Raw genomic sequence first — 15862 nt, 5'->3', positions numbered from 1 at the left:
GGGAAAAAATGATCCCAACCATACAGAAAGATGAAAAATGTAAGAAGGAGCTAAAAAATCACTTGTGACAGTGTCAGAATTCATTTTCAAAGAGATTTCTGCCTTTGTGAGTGCAGTCTGTATGCATTCAGACCTCCAGTACTAACTCTGAGTGAAATTCATCAAAAAGGAAATCAATCCACATTATCTCAGTACTCTAAAAGCATATGTAAATTAAAATACATCACATAGCTAATTCCAATTTTATTGACAGATCTTACTGCTTCATAGGGATTTGAATATTTAAATATTTTAACAGCCTTACTGGTTCCTTTTCAGGAATGTCATTCTTCAGAAGTATGGCAAAATTCACCAGGTGTGAAAGCCATGCAGCAAACTTTTTTTCAAGTTTTTTTTTTTTTTCAGTAAGTATGTGGTTCCTGTGTTTATGTACTTGCACCCCATTTTTTTTCCTCAAAGGATTTAATTATCCCTATAATAATTGTGTGTGTGTGTGTGTGTGTGTAATTACTGACTAATGAATAGCAAGGTAATCTTTTGTACTTGACACATTGGTTTTAGGGAATTTTATTATGACAACATTTTCAGTATTGCCTGAGTTTGTAAAGGATTTGGAGATATTTTTAATACCTCTGTGATAATGAAAACAAGTTTCACCAATAGTGGAAATCCATGTGAACATTATAAAACATTAGAAATGGAAATAATATTTTTCATGCATTATTACATACGTAAATCTAAATTTATGTTAAGTAAATTGTTCAAGGAAATGATCTTTTCTAGAAAAAAGAAGAAAATTTTGAGAGAAAATTTTAAGTAGTAATTAAAAAAATAGAACTCATTTAATTTGTTTTAATTTTAAGGAATTACATTTATGGACCATGAATTTTATTTCTATAATGCGAGTTTAAAAGGAAGAAGGATTTCCTAAATGCTCACATTTTAATAGCTTAAATTTTGTGAGGGAGTAATGGATGGAGGATTGACATAAAGAAAGGTGATGCTGAAAGAAAGAACCCTTGGAGCTGATTTTTCTCAGGTTAAACACTGAATTTCTTTTTTTTTTTTTTAAGGATTTTATTTATTTATTTGAGAGAGAGAGACAGTGAGAGAGAGCATGAGCGAGGAGAAGGTCAGAGGGAGAAGCAGACTCCCCATGGAGCTAGGAGCCCGATGTGGGACTCGATCCTGGGACTCCGGGATCATGACCCGAGCCGAAGGCAGTCGTCCAACCAACTGAGCCACCCAGGCATCCCTGAATTTCTTTTTTAAACGATAAAATTAATGCCTCGTTTTTAATTTCACAGGAGTTTCAGCGTACAGAGATGAATGGTTTGTTTCTTTTTAGATCTTTTCATAGCCCAAGGGAAGTAATGATTTCCTAGAATGTACTCACTTTATTATCTGAATTCACTGGAATATCTCTATCTACTCTACAGTGAAGTAAACATACAAACCTAGAAACAAAATGGAATGCAATGATAAGAATCTGAGATGTCTAAATGAGTAGATATAACTAGCTGGAGAGCATAAGAAAGTCATGGGCAAAGCATTATTGCCCAAAAAAGTAAGATAGTGAGTCTCTGCATTGCCACTCTCAAGTAAGTGTTGTATGACTTGATGTTAGTGAGTCATTTGATGAATTTTATAAAAACAAACAAATAACAAACTAAACCCTTCCTTTCAGGAACCTTTCAAGTTAACTTACCTCTCTGTTCACATAGGTAAATCTGATGACAGGACCTTAAACTCAGTGGTGACAGAGTCCGGTAACTATGACATAAAAACAGGTGTTTGCTAACACCTCAGTTTGGGAAGAAAAGTCGTATTTCACTTGAAATTTCAGCTGTTATTGAAATTAAAGTTACTGTACTAACACTGTAAAGGGATTAATATAATTGAAAAGGATGCATAAAAACAAAGCCATAAGACTCATCTTTAGAATGTATTCTCTCCATCTCTAGGAAAACTCCACAAGTGCCTGGCTTTTACAGGAATGGCTACGGTGGAGAGTCTTAGTGTGGGGGAAGATCTCCTGTTACTGATAGCTCAAGAAATAATAAAGTAATAAAGTAGTGTGGGGGGCTGCCTGGTGGCCCAGTCAGTTAAGCATCCTGACTCTTCATTTTGGCTCAGGTTATGATCTCAGGGTTGTGAGACTGAGCCCCCTGATGGTCTCCATGCTGGGCATAGAGCCTGCTTGAAATTGTCTCTCTGCTCCTCTCCTCTCAAAAATAAATAAGTAAATAAGTAAGTAAAAAAGTAATGAAATCCTGTGTCCATTTCCTACTCACTGATACGGTGTTTGAGGTTCTTACTTTTATTTCTCCAAAGATTGATTTATTTATTTTAGAGAGAGAGAGACTGTGCATGAATGGGAGGAGAGTAAGGAGTGGGGAGAGTGTGGTCAGGCTTATTCCATGCTGAGCTTGGAGATGGACCTGTGATGCAGTCCCACCACCCAGAGCTCATGAAGTGAGCTGAAACCAAGAGTCACATGCTTAACCACTGAGCCACCCATGTACCCCTCTTTGAGGTTTTTTTTTTTTTAATTTTTTATTTTTTATAAACATATATTTTTATCCCCAGGGGTACAGGTCTGTGAATCACCAGGTTTACACACTTCAAAGCACTCACCAAAGCACATACCCTCCCCAATGTCCATAATCCCACCCCCTTCTCCCAACCCCCCTGCCCCCAGCACCCCTCAGTTTGTTTTGTGAGATTAAGAGTCACTTATGGTTTGTCTCCCTCCCAATTCCATCTTGTTTCATTGATTCTTTTTCTACCCACTTAAGCCCCCATGTTGCATCACCACTTCCTCATATCAGGGAGATCATATGATAGTTATCTTTCTCTGCTTGGCTTATTTCGCTAAGCATGATACGCTCTAGTTCCATCCATGTTGTCGCAAATGGCAAGATTTCATTTCTTTTGATGGCTGCATAGTATTCCATTGTGTATATATACCACATCTTCTTGATCCATTCATCTGTTGATGGACATCTAGGTTCTTTCCATAGTTTGGCTATTGTGGACATTGCTGCTATAAACATTCGGGTGCACGTGCCCCTTTGGATCACTACGTTTGTATCTTTAGGTTTTTAAATCCCCCACCAGGTTAGTGATAATTAGATGAAGATGGAAATTAAGAAATGCTTCTTTCTGTACCCAGAGAGTATGCCGGAGTTAGAATGATAGTGGTTTGTTGCTTTTTATTAGCGGAGTACCCATATTTACTCAGTCGTTACCCATCTTCCAGGTTAGTTTAGGTAATGCTGTTTTGTCAGTGGGTGCCCTGTCTCAGCCCTGATGATTTAATTGAAATAAAGAGCATTTGCTTTTACCTCAAAGAAAGATTTCATAAATCCCTTCTCCTCCCCCTAAAATCTGAATGTTATGAATCCTACTACCAGCTTCGGGAAGCTGGACGTATGTGGTTTCCCAGTAGACCCTCTGCAGACCCTATGCCCATGAACACTAACACTGGACCCCCTGGCATCCTTGATGATTCTTCTGCATGTCAGTTCACCTTTCTCATTCTGAAACCCCCAGAGCTCGCTGGGAGTCTGGCAACTGTGGATATTACTACAGAATAAATTTGTTCTGGCACATAATATGTCCTGAAAAATTGTATTTTAAAGAAATGAATGAGGCATGCCCAGGGTGGCTCAGTTAAGCTTCTGTCTTTGGCTCAGTTCATGATCCCAGGGTCCTGGGTCAAGCCCCACATCAGGCTTCTTGCTCAGTGGGGAATCTGGTTCTTCCTCTGTCTGTTGCTCCCCAGCTTGTGCTTTCTCTCTCTCTGACAAATAAATAAATAAAATCTTTAAAAAATAAATAAATGAATGAATACTACTTGGACACTTAACTGATTGAGCCACCAGGTCCCCCTCATTATTACCTTACTAGACAAATAGTTCTTAAGGTCAGTGGATTCTTAAATACCCCCAAAACCTTTTCTGAGATCCATGATGTCAAAACTATGTTCAGACTAACACAAAGGCATTAAAAATTTTGACATTTTCTTATCTGTGGAATGATAATAATAATAGTACCAAATCTTAGCATTGTGTCTCACACAGTATACACAGTAAGTTTTGTTGAATAATTTATTAAAATATTACTGAATATGTTAAAGCTAATGAAAGAAATTGTGGGCTACATAGAAAGTTAGGTGCCCTGATATCCAGAACCAGGCTCTTCATCATAATGCTTATAGTCTCAAAGATAAAACACAGTAATTTCCTGGGACATTTGCTTAATGCTGGACTTCTGACAGTTTTCTAGAACTTCTTTTTATAATGTCTTAATTTGTGCCCTTTTACTTAAAGATGCGCTCTAATTTTATGGGAGAGGAGAGATAATGGAATTTGGGAATGAAAGGGTCTTCATATTTTGATTCTTTCATATATGCTGGCAAATTGTCTGTCAAGAGAATTAGGTACTACACTTGATCTTAGCCAAAAGGCCGAGAAGCAATGTCAAGAGAATTAGGTAAAATTATAGGTCAGTAGCCATTTATGGGGAACTATTTTATCATCTCTTCTTTAGGATTATAACTATTTTCAGGTTTTTGGTATTTCAGCAATTACAAAGGTTTATATTACTTGAATTTACAACTTTTCACTCGCAGCTGTAGTTGAATCAGCTTCTTAGTCTATTATTTGTCTCATGTTTATTATTATTTGTCTCATGTTTTATTTTTTGAGTTTTATTTATCTTTTTTATCTGTAAGGTTATTCTTACTAGACTTACTTGTTCTCTAGGGATTTCAGATCATGCACGAGCTTTCCCATACCTTTCTGTTCTTCATCTGTATTTTGCTCTTAGAAATTAAGCAAAAGTAAGTTTGACATTTGATTTTTATATGAAAATATTACTGTAGATGGTTAAACAAGACAATGGTAAAATAACTTACTACTAGCTTCTCACACGTAAATAATTCTACACGTCTCTGTTCTTACTTGCACGCTGGATTTGTAACCATTTCCTGTGTCTAGGTATACTTAGACACTGGGAAATGTGGACACGATATTTACCAGGCTCACACCCCCACGAGAACATACAATCTCTAAGTCTTCAGAATGTGTTGTGACTCCATTATAAACCATGGCAACTACGAAAACCCAGCCAAATACAAGAAGTTCAGAAATACAATATTTGACTTCAGTATTAATGGATAAGGAGGAGAACTTGGTGAGAAGGAGAGGAGAAGCAGCACCGTATTAAAGGCAAGAGAACTGTTTGGGAGAAGGAGCAGATACATGAAGGAGGTGCAGCAGGTCATCTGCTGTGATGTGTAAGGAGGATGGGAGATGAGCTCGTGGCACTTGATTGGAGGAAGCTTAGATTCTGGCCTAGGGAGTTGCAGCTTTATTTCTTGTGTACTTGAGGATTCGGTTAAGATTTTTCTGTACAAGGGAGTACTATGATCAAAGTTGTGGTTTTTTTTAAAGGGAAAAGGAAAGTTTTCTTTCTTTCTTTCTTTCTTTCTTTCTTTTTTTTTTTTTTTTAAGATTTTATTTATTTGACAGAGATAGAGAGGGAATACCAGCAGGAGAGTGGTAGAGGGAGAAGCAGGCTCCCCACGCTGGGAGCCTGATGTGGGGCTTGATCCTAGGACCCTGGGATCATGACCTGAGCTGAAGGCAGTCGCTTAACAAACTGAGCCACCCAGGCACCCCCAAAGTTGTGTTTTGAAGGAGTCCGGTCCACTAGATTATCTTTTTCACTGAAACCTCCCAACTCCTGCTTCCTTCTTTTGTTCTTGGTCCCTTATCAGACACCCATGTGGTTAATGGTGGCCTCTGTGTGACTGTGAATAGTGCTCTCGTAGTCTCATGTCTGGATCAGGAGCGTTCTCATTTCTTCCTTTGGTTGGTTTTCATTTTGTTCTTTCACTAAACGCAAAAGTAATTTTTGACATTTGAATCTAAAATAAAACAGCATTGGGGCACCTGGGTGGCTCAGTGGGTTAAACCTCTGCCTTCAACTGAGGTCATGTTCCCAGGGTCCTGGGATCAAGCCCCACATCGGGCTCTCTGCTCAGCGGGGAGCCTGCTTCCTCCTCTCTCTCTGCCTATTTGTGATCTCTGTCTGTCAAATAAATAAATAAAATCTTTAAAATAAGATAAAATAAAATAAAAAAAAACAGCATTAAAAATGTCTGAACAACAGCAACAACAAAATGTCTGAACAAGCAAACAGTAGTGTGCCTTACTCAACTTCACTAACTGCAGGTTCATTATTGTAAAGAGGCAAGGAAAGTGGCAAGTTTATATTCATAAAGAACAGGAAGAAATTCGAATTTACTTAAAACTTTTGTCAGATAATTTTCTGCCAACTTTTGTAGGCCTGTGCTCACTTAGTAATAACTTAAGTGGAGATTTAAAAATTATATTAATATTTAATATTAATATTGAGGCATTCAATTCTAAATTAGTTTACTTCTTAGAGAAATGGAAATATAAGATAAAGGAAACAGAAACTGTGTTTCCCTAGAAAAGCTTTATTTGTGGAGGGATCTCACCTCTAAAAATTTATATCCTGTGATGTTCATTGAGGAAGACATTAATCAAATTAACACCAATATAGTGCTCCTTCTGTTGGCATATTATGTAGAATGTTTATTACTTGAATAAAAACATAATGGGAAAATAAGATTGCACTAGTCTACTAATTTACCACTAGGCCAGTAAAAATTACTCCTTTGGCTTGTAATTATGTCTGAATCTTGGTGAAAGGGTGGGGAACATTGAGCAATGGCAAATTAACTGTTTTGTACTGATTTATGTATATCATTGATATGGCAATATTTTAAGTAGTTAACTGTTTTTCACCTAAACTGTGTAGTATATGGCTTCCGTAGGTAATGCTCCTTAAAATTTCAGTCGACATGAAATATTTCTCCTGGACTCCTAGACAGTGAGTGATGGAGACTCATTGTATATATAAAATATTCCCTCTTGATACCGTCTTTAAAAAAGCATAGATTTTTATTTTTAATCTATACATGTTTTGTAAGATATTAGGAGCTGTACCACTAGTAAAATATAAGGGTTATGTTAATATTTGTTAATCTGTTTAGTTTTAAGTGCTTTGTTCAATTTAAATGGGTTAAATAGGTTTCCAACTTAAGTCAAAATACAAAACCAAAGAAAAAATAAACGCTTCAATATTCGTGATGTCATAGATTAATAGAAAATCGCATTTTCACTTACATTTAAGATACACTTGACAGAGATCAAGACTAACTCAGATTAAACTCGTAACCAAAAATTTACAGCAGTCCTTACAAACAGGATTATATTTTTACTTACGTATACTAGTACTGAGATGGCGTGCCTTTATTAGTGGCATTATTGATTGTAAATAAACAAAAATGTCCTTTTCTAAAACTTAATTTGGGTTTCCTTTTAAGGAAATTCTAACAGATGACATCCCAAATAAAATACAGATAATAATAAATTTGTTGCTATAAATCTTCAGCAGAAAACTAAATATGGATCAAGCTAGAAAACACAATTAGCTTAGCAACGATGTGACTATTGTGAATGCAAGACACATTTTTCAATACCAGTAGTATTTTGAAACAAAACAAAGGAGCCAGAATACTAGCTTACAGTTAGATGGAAATTAGAAGTCATCTAAATTTTAGTTTTCAGTGCATTCAATGAAGAAATTGAGACCTAAGGTCATATAAACAGTTAGAATCAGATTTATTTATAATAATCAAATTTTCTGACTCTAACTTAGTATGTTTATATCATAAAAATTTGATTCCTCTGGCACTTACGGCATACCGTACATATCTATAAAATTATGTAATATATATGTATATATATATATAAGCTATATACATACTATCAAATATATAGTACCTTTGTAATTAAGGAAAATGTTACATAATTTATACAATGAAAAGATGAAATCAGAAAGGGGAAGAGAAGTTCTCATTTTTATATTCTGTTAGATTTGGAAATATATTCTGTTAGATTTGGAAATAAAATTTATATTCAGCACACATACACATATATATGTGAAGATGTATATATTTTTATGTGCATTTGTTTTTAAGTATATATACACACATACATATATTCATCTCTTAAATGATAATCATCATTCATCATGGACAGAGATAGTATGATGAGATAGGAATAAAGAGATAGGAAGCAGAACATTTAAATTAAAATTTCTCTTTTTACTTACTAGATGGCTGTCTTTGTAGAATTGGTTAATATCCCTGAATTCATTTTGCTTTCTTTTCTGTAAAATGGGGCTAATGAAACCGAATTTGCCGGCTGTAGGGAGGGTTAGGAATAATGCATATAATGTGGTCAGCAGTATCATTTCATGTTGTTCAATTTGTACTGTGACACACATCAGAATATTGAGGCCAGTGAACTCTTTGTTTATGTCTCAGCATAGTATTTCTAATATGCTAACATGATTTAAATCCAAAAAATATGATACTGCTGATCACTTTGGTACATAATTACCAGAAGTGGAATTGTTATGTTAGCATACATGAAATAATCCTTGGAAATCAAATAACTAGTTGTGATTTAATGTCCATTAATCTTTATTCTATTGGGATAACTGTGATTTGAATTTTTATCAACAAAAGATAAAAACATGGACTTTGCAATTGGAGAGACTTTGTTAAAGCCATGAATTAGCCTCTTAGTAGCTATGTGAACAGTCTATTTACATCTACACATTTGTGTAAGAAAAATAAAATAAAGCTTTACCAGGAAAGTTATTGTGAGGATTAAAGGAAATTGCACATTTAAGAACATTATTACAGTGTTTGATACAGAAAACTCAGTAAGTATTAGCTACTCTATTATTGCAGTCATTATCATTGTTATTATTTATGTAGTGGCACTTTTTTATCTTTCTTCAGAAACCAAACTTAATCTTTCCACAATTTCAAAAGTGCTAAAGTTATGGTAACAGGGTAGACAGCAATGTTTTTGGAGAAAGATACATAACCAGTGATCTATTGGTATTAAGATGGGGAGACAATGCATGGAATCATTTATTTTAAGGATCATCACATTTTGATTAGTTAGGATCATTTTAAAGTCTAAGCCACCCATTATTTTATAGTTTTATTTTTGTTCTTATGCTGCCAAACATTAATTCTAGACACTAACATTGTTAAGGTAATTCACTGAAAAAACTGATTAGTACTGTAATAGAGCAATAATGAAAACAGTGATTGTAAGAAAAGAAAAGGAAGGGCTAATTCATGCACCTGGATAACATATTTGTGAAACTAGTTTATTTTACTGGCTAAGTCATAAAGTATGATGTAAAAAAATTATGAAGATAACTCAATAAATAGCTGCACAAAGATTTATTGAAGGAAAACATGAAATATTATGATAGATTTGACATTAATGAAGATTGATATTATCATTAAAGAAGAGTTACAGATTCCACTATCCATTTGTCTGTTGTCTGTTACCTACCATCTTTCTATCTATCTTTTATCACCTATCTACTTTACTGTCAGAGAATGGTGATTGCCCTCTGGTCCTAAGTCATCGTGAAAATTATATTTTCTTACTTGACACAATATAGATAATGAAATAATTGATCAATATAAGCATAGTTGATTATGAAAAATATGATTTTAGCATAATAGTATGTTAAAAATTTTAAGAAGATGTGATGGTAAAACATGCAGTTTTAATTTCATTTTCATATCATTTTGATTTTCATCATTATAACAGAACTTTAAAAAAGAATATACTTGAAAATACTTTCTGAAGTAATTAAAACACTGTCATATTCTTTTAACTTATTTGCAAAAGGATATACTTCTAAGATATCCCTCCCGTGATACTTACTGATTTGAGTGGGATGAGACATCTGTTGATTTTGAGACTTAATCTCCTCTGTTGCAAGGCTCTTTCAAAATGTCCGGTTAGAAACTATTCTGTATCTCCTAATTTTGGATTAAGGCCATTTACTAAATAAAGTGCAGGGAGATCTGTGGTGACTTCAGCTTCAGGATCTCCTTCTGAATACGGTCGAAAACAGTGTCCATCCCTAAAGCCTTGAACTTATCCTTTCTTTGATTGCTATATTGGATTTGAGTGCAATCTGTTTGGAAGAATGACTTCAAGGATAGTTTCCAAAAGGTCTTGTTCCACAGTACAGATTTTCTAAGTCTTCCTTCTTCCTCCCTTCCTTCTGCCTTTCTTTTTTCCTCTCTCCCTCCCTTCCTCTCTCCCTCTCTCTCTCTCTCTCCCTTCCTTCCTTTCTTCCTTTCTTCTTGCTCTCTTTCTTTCTTTCTTTCATGCAATTTAGGATGTTTTGTGTCATCTTCAATCTTTTCTCTTTGTTATTCCCATTCTTCTTTATTTTCCTGAGATAATTACTAACCTCTGTACCAACTGATAGGGACCTGGGAGTCTCAGATTATATGTTCATAGAACTATTTTATATTTCTCTGTGAATATCTTTCTCTTCTGTCTAGGCTGTGAAAAGGTTTAAATATTTACAGACATACCTCTGAGATAGTGTGGGTTTGGTTGCACATCACCACGATGAAGCAGATATTGCAGTAAAGCAAGTCAAAATAATTTTTGGTTCCCAGTGCATATAAAAGTTTACACTATACTGTAGTCTGTTAAGTGTGTAATAGTATTATGTCCAAGAGAATGTACATACCTTAATTTAAAAATACTTTATTGCTAAAAAATGCTAAGCACCATCGGAACTTTTAGGGAGTTGAAATATTTTTGCTATTGGAAGGTCTTCGATGTTGCTGGCTGTGTGCTAACCAGGATGGTGGTTGAGGTGACTGTGGTAATTCCTTAAAATAAGACAACACTGAATTTTGTCACACAAACTGATTCTTCATGTCATGAATGATTTCTCTGCAGCATGTGATACTGTTTGATAGTAGAGCTTCACAAAACTTCTCAAAATTGGAGTTTCTCAAACCCTGCTGCTACTTTATCAACCAAGTTTATGCAACATTCTGAATCCTTTTTTTGTTATTTTAACAATCTTCACCAGCAGTAAATTCCATCTGAAAAAAAACAAAACAAAACACTTTTTTTTCCCCCCTAATCTTTAAGAAGCAATTCCTTATCCATTCAAGTTTTATCATGAGGTTGCAATAATCCAGTCACATCTTCAGGCTCCATTTCTGATTTTAGTTCTCTTGCTATTTCTACCACATCTGCCATTCTGTCCTCCACTGAATTCTTGAACCCTTCAAAGTTATCCATGAGAATTGAAATCACCTTCTATACTCTTATCCATGTTGATGTTTTCACCTCATCTCATGAGTCATGAATGCTCTTAATAGCATTAGAATGGTGAATCCTTTCCAGAAGGTTTTCAGTTTCTTTGTCCAGTTAGTATATTTTGAATGTTCTTTGCCCAGTCAGTTGTATTTTGAAAGGAATCTTTTTTTCTAAGCATCAGTTCTCTACAGTGGACTTGAAATATTTAGTAAGCCATGTTGTAAACATGTGCTGTCATCTTTGTTGTTCCTTTATTGAATATAGGCAGAGTAGATTTAGCATAATTATTAGGGCCCTCAGATTTTGAGAATAGTAGTAAATGAATATTGGTTTTACCTTAAGTCACCAGCTGCATTAGCCCCTAACAGGAGAGCCCCTGTCATTTGGAGCACTGAAGCCAGACACGGACTTTTGTCTACCTATGAAGATCCTAGATGGGCATCGTCTTCCAGTAGAAGGTTTCATTTACATTGAAAGTTTTTTGTTCATGGCAGCCAACTTCATTAATGATCTTAGCTAACCCTTCCAGATAACTTGCTGTAGCTTCTGTGTCAATACTTGCTGGTTCTCCTTGCACTTCTGTTATGGAGATGACTTCTTCCCTTACATTAACAAACCTCTGATAGCTTCCAACTTTTCTTCCACAGCTCCTCATCTCTCTAAGTCTTTATAGAATTAAAGAGAATTAGGTCCTTGCTCTGGATCAGGCTTTGGCTTAAGGGAATGTTGTGTCTGGTTTGGTCTTCTATCCAGACCACTAAAACTTCCTCTGTAACAACAATAAAACTGTTTTGCTTTCTATCATTATTATTTACTAGAGTAGAACTTTTTCCATTGCATTTACAACTTGAATAGCTGTTTGGCACAAGATGTTTAGATTTTAACCTGTCTGGACTTTCAACATGTCTTTCTCATTAAGCTTTAATCATTTGTAGCTTTTGATTTAAAGTGAGAAACACACAACTTCCATTCACTTGAATATTTAGAGACTATGGTAGGATTATAACTTCATCTAATTTCAGTATTGTTGTGTCTCAAGGAATGGGGAGGCCCAAGGAGAAGGAGAGAGATGGGGAATGGCCAGTTGTTGGAATAGCTAGAGCATACACAACCTTAGATTAAGTTCACTTTCTTATTTGGGTATGTTTTGTGGTGCCCCCAAATTATTACATTAATAACATCAAAGATGACTTATCACAGATCACCATAACAAATGTAATAATAATGGAAAAGTTAAAAATATTGTGAGAATTACCAAAATGTGACACAGAGACACAAAGTTGAGCAAATTCTGTTGAAAAATGGTGCGAGTAGACTTGCTTGACCCAGGGTTGCCACTAACCTTCAGTTTGTAAAAATCACAGTATCTGCGAGGCACAATAAAATGAGGTATGTCTGTATTCTTCGTTTATTCTGAGATCAGGGCTTATCATTTAAGTCCCTTAAAACAAGCAACTTGACCTATTCTCAAAGAGCTTTAACTCTAAGAGGCAATTTAGCTTGAAGGGTTTTCTTGTGGCTAGAGGAAAAGGGCAGTAAGTTAGGAAAATAGCAACAAAAGATAATAATGGAACATAGAAAGAAAGAAGAATAGGATAAAGGCAGTCATGTACGAGTTATGTTTTCAAAGTGCTAAACGAGTTTCAAATTTTTTGCTTTAGCCAGGGAATCCTTTAAGAGGGTGATTTTGGAATCTGAGTTTCTTTTGGCTGCTTCGTCAATCCAGAAAAGCAAAACACAAACAAAACCCCAGACAACTGAATATTTGGGATTTTGCTCTCTTTTGATTTAAGGCCTCTTTTATATAAGCAATTTTATTTATATTGAAAATTCCCCAGTTCACCTGTATTATTGCCTTAGGTCTGGCTGCCGTAGCACACTACCATAGATTGGATGGTTTAAACAACAGAACTGAATTTTCTCACTGTTCTGAAAGCTAGAATTCCAAAATCAAGGTGCTAGCATGATCAGTTGTTAGTGAGAGCTCTTGGCCTGACATGTAGACAGCTGTGTTCTGTGAGAGAGGAAGAAAGGAAGAACGGTGGGGGAGTGGGGAGAGGCGGGGGAGAAGGACAGGGAAAGGGTGTGGGGGTGAGAGAGACCTGGTGTCTCTTCTTATCAGGGCACTAATCACATCTATGAGGGCACTCATTCCACACTCACAAGCTCATCTGAACTTAATTACCTCTGAAAGATTCTGTCTCCAAAAGTAATCACATTGGGGGTTAGAGGTTCAATATGTGAATTGAGGAGAGGGAGCACAATAGGTCCACAGCAATGACCTATGTCAAAATCATTCCATTTAGAAAGATAGCATTCAAATTAGACTTATTTTGAGAATGCATTTAAGAGATCTCTGAAGATCTAGGTCCTTTTTTGTACCTTGTAACTATATTCTCAAACATAGTAACTGGTTGTGTCTAATAGCAGACACAAGAAATCTTTAATCTCTGACGGGTGAGTGTTTGGAGATTAAACCTATCTGGAACTAAGCTGTCATGGAGAAAACAAGACAAACCAAGGAAAGTTCTCATATGTTTCTGATAGATGCCATAGCCACGTCTGGCCTATTCAGCTGTTGAATAAACAAAAAATTTTATTTGTTAGTTCTTAGGGCCAACTCAAATGTCAGTCCTGTTGAACTTATGTCTGTCCTCTGCCTTATGTATTAACCTCTATATACTCACAAAAGAAATAGATGAGAGCAGTCAGGAAGACCAGCAATATTTTTAGTAACAAGACAGATTTCCACCAAGTATAAATTTTTAAATCTGATCAGATAATCAAAAGATCCCTAAAAGCCAGGATCAATCTCTGACAGAATTTAGTACTATGGTCAGAGAGAGCATTCTTCATGCTCTAATAGTGTCTAGCTGCCATTTGTTCTTTTTCAGCATGACAAAGAAAGGGGAAGATAAGTGAGGGTGAAGCTAAAGTGTAGCCTTTTGAAACATTGACCCTGGGCTACCTCTAAAGGAATTTTACAAAGCTGGCATTTTTTTCCTCATAGCTATTTTAGGTTTTTGCCAGCTTATCAAAAAAGTCACATCTATCAGATTCCTTTAACATCTTTATCATCCATTATTTAATAAGGACACTAATTTTTGCTTCTGTTTGCTAATATTTGTGCTCCCCCATAGTAAATGACAAAGCTGCCCTTATTGTGATGTCATGGTCTATGACAGCAGATTGGGTCAGTATTCTTCATGACATTTTCTGATACTAATGTGTTCATGCTTTATTTTATGCTATCACAAATGTAGCGCTGATAATCTAAGAAAAAAATATATATCCATATATATGTTTAAAGTTCATTATTAAAAACTTACATTTAAACATACTGTTTGAGAAATACCCTATCAAAGGATGAAAAATTATTCACGCATCTGTACAGATTATTCCTCACTTCGCGAGACTTGACTATTAACCAGTCACACTCAGAGTGATACTTTCTCTGTGCACAGATCAGCAGCCTTTCAGAAATGGTGGCCCAGTGAATATCTAAAGGAAAATTTGAGATAGCAGTGGTTATCTCAAGATTTTGTAGACTGGGAATCTTCATTTTACCCTGGAATCTGCTTGTATCTTATTTAGATGTACATAATTTATGGCAATTCCAGTGATGTAAAATGTAGCCATGACTTCCATTCATCCAGGAAGGCTAATGGTGGCTTGAAGCTAATGTTGTAACAAAGAAAGTGATGCTTCAGAACTGAAAGAGTTGGTGGTAAACCAGGAAAAGTTAGATCCTTTCACGTAATTAATCCTTTAGGGAGAGACCCCGAGGAGATTAAGAGAAGTTTGATACTGCTGTTGTTGTTTCCTTCCTCTTCCCTACTAAAATGCCTGGTCCTCTTATGGGAATATTGGGCCGTTACAATAACTTGTCATATTTGGTCAAAAGCACAGAATGTTGCTATATATCCTGACTTACTTGATTATGTGTTTCTAGAGCCTTTTATTTTACTCAGTGGACTAGCCATATACAGTTGATCCTTAAACAACACGGAGATTAGGGCCACTGAAATTGAAAATCTGATTATAACATTTACCTCCCCTGAAACTTAACTACTAAATAGCATACACATGACTAGAAGCCTAACTGATAATATAAATAGTCAGTTAACACATATTTTTATATTATATGTATTATACACTCTGTTTTTACAAGAAAGTAAGCCAGAGAAAATAAAATGTTATGAAAATCATAAGGAAGAGAAATTACATTTCCAGAACTGTACTGCATTTATTGGTAAAAATCTGCATATAAGTGCCCCTGTACAGTTCAAACCTGTGTTATTCAAGGGTCAACTGTATATATATATTTTTAAGGGTCAACTGTATATTATTCAAGATTCGTTACTGTGGAAATTTAACATTTGTTTATGAATTAAGAATTTTGGTCCAAGTGGATGAAATACCAACAACTTCACTGGGTAGTCATGGCTTTGTGTAACTTGGCCCCTATGAAGTTTTTACTTATGCCCTTTTCACCAGCTCAGTTGTTTGTAGCTATGCTAATTTCTTTAAAAGGCTGTCCTTATTCTGGTTTCTGTATTTTTACTGATTTGGACTACCCACCTCCTTTT

The 15862-nt window shown here is 35.4% G+C and overlaps 1 protein-coding gene and 1 pseudogene across 2 annotated transcripts in view; one reads left to right on the top strand and one right to left on the bottom strand.

Moving 5' to 3' along the window:
• CCSER1 (coiled-coil serine rich protein 1) overlaps positions 1-15862 on the top strand; it is a 753833-nt gene that overhangs the window by 275509 nt on the left and 462462 nt on the right. The window lies entirely within an intron of this gene.
• On the bottom strand, positions 4383-4483 carry LOC131822768 (U2 spliceosomal RNA; annotated as a pseudogene).

This window comes from Mustela lutreola, chromosome 1 (genome assembly GCF_030435805.1).
Source record: "Mustela lutreola isolate mMusLut2 chromosome 1, mMusLut2.pri, whole genome shotgun sequence".
NCBI classification, from domain to species: Eukaryota; Metazoa; Chordata; class Mammalia; order Carnivora; family Mustelidae; genus Mustela; species Mustela lutreola.
Note: the sequence above shows the minus strand (reverse complement) of the source record. Positions and strands in the feature narration are given on the sequence as shown.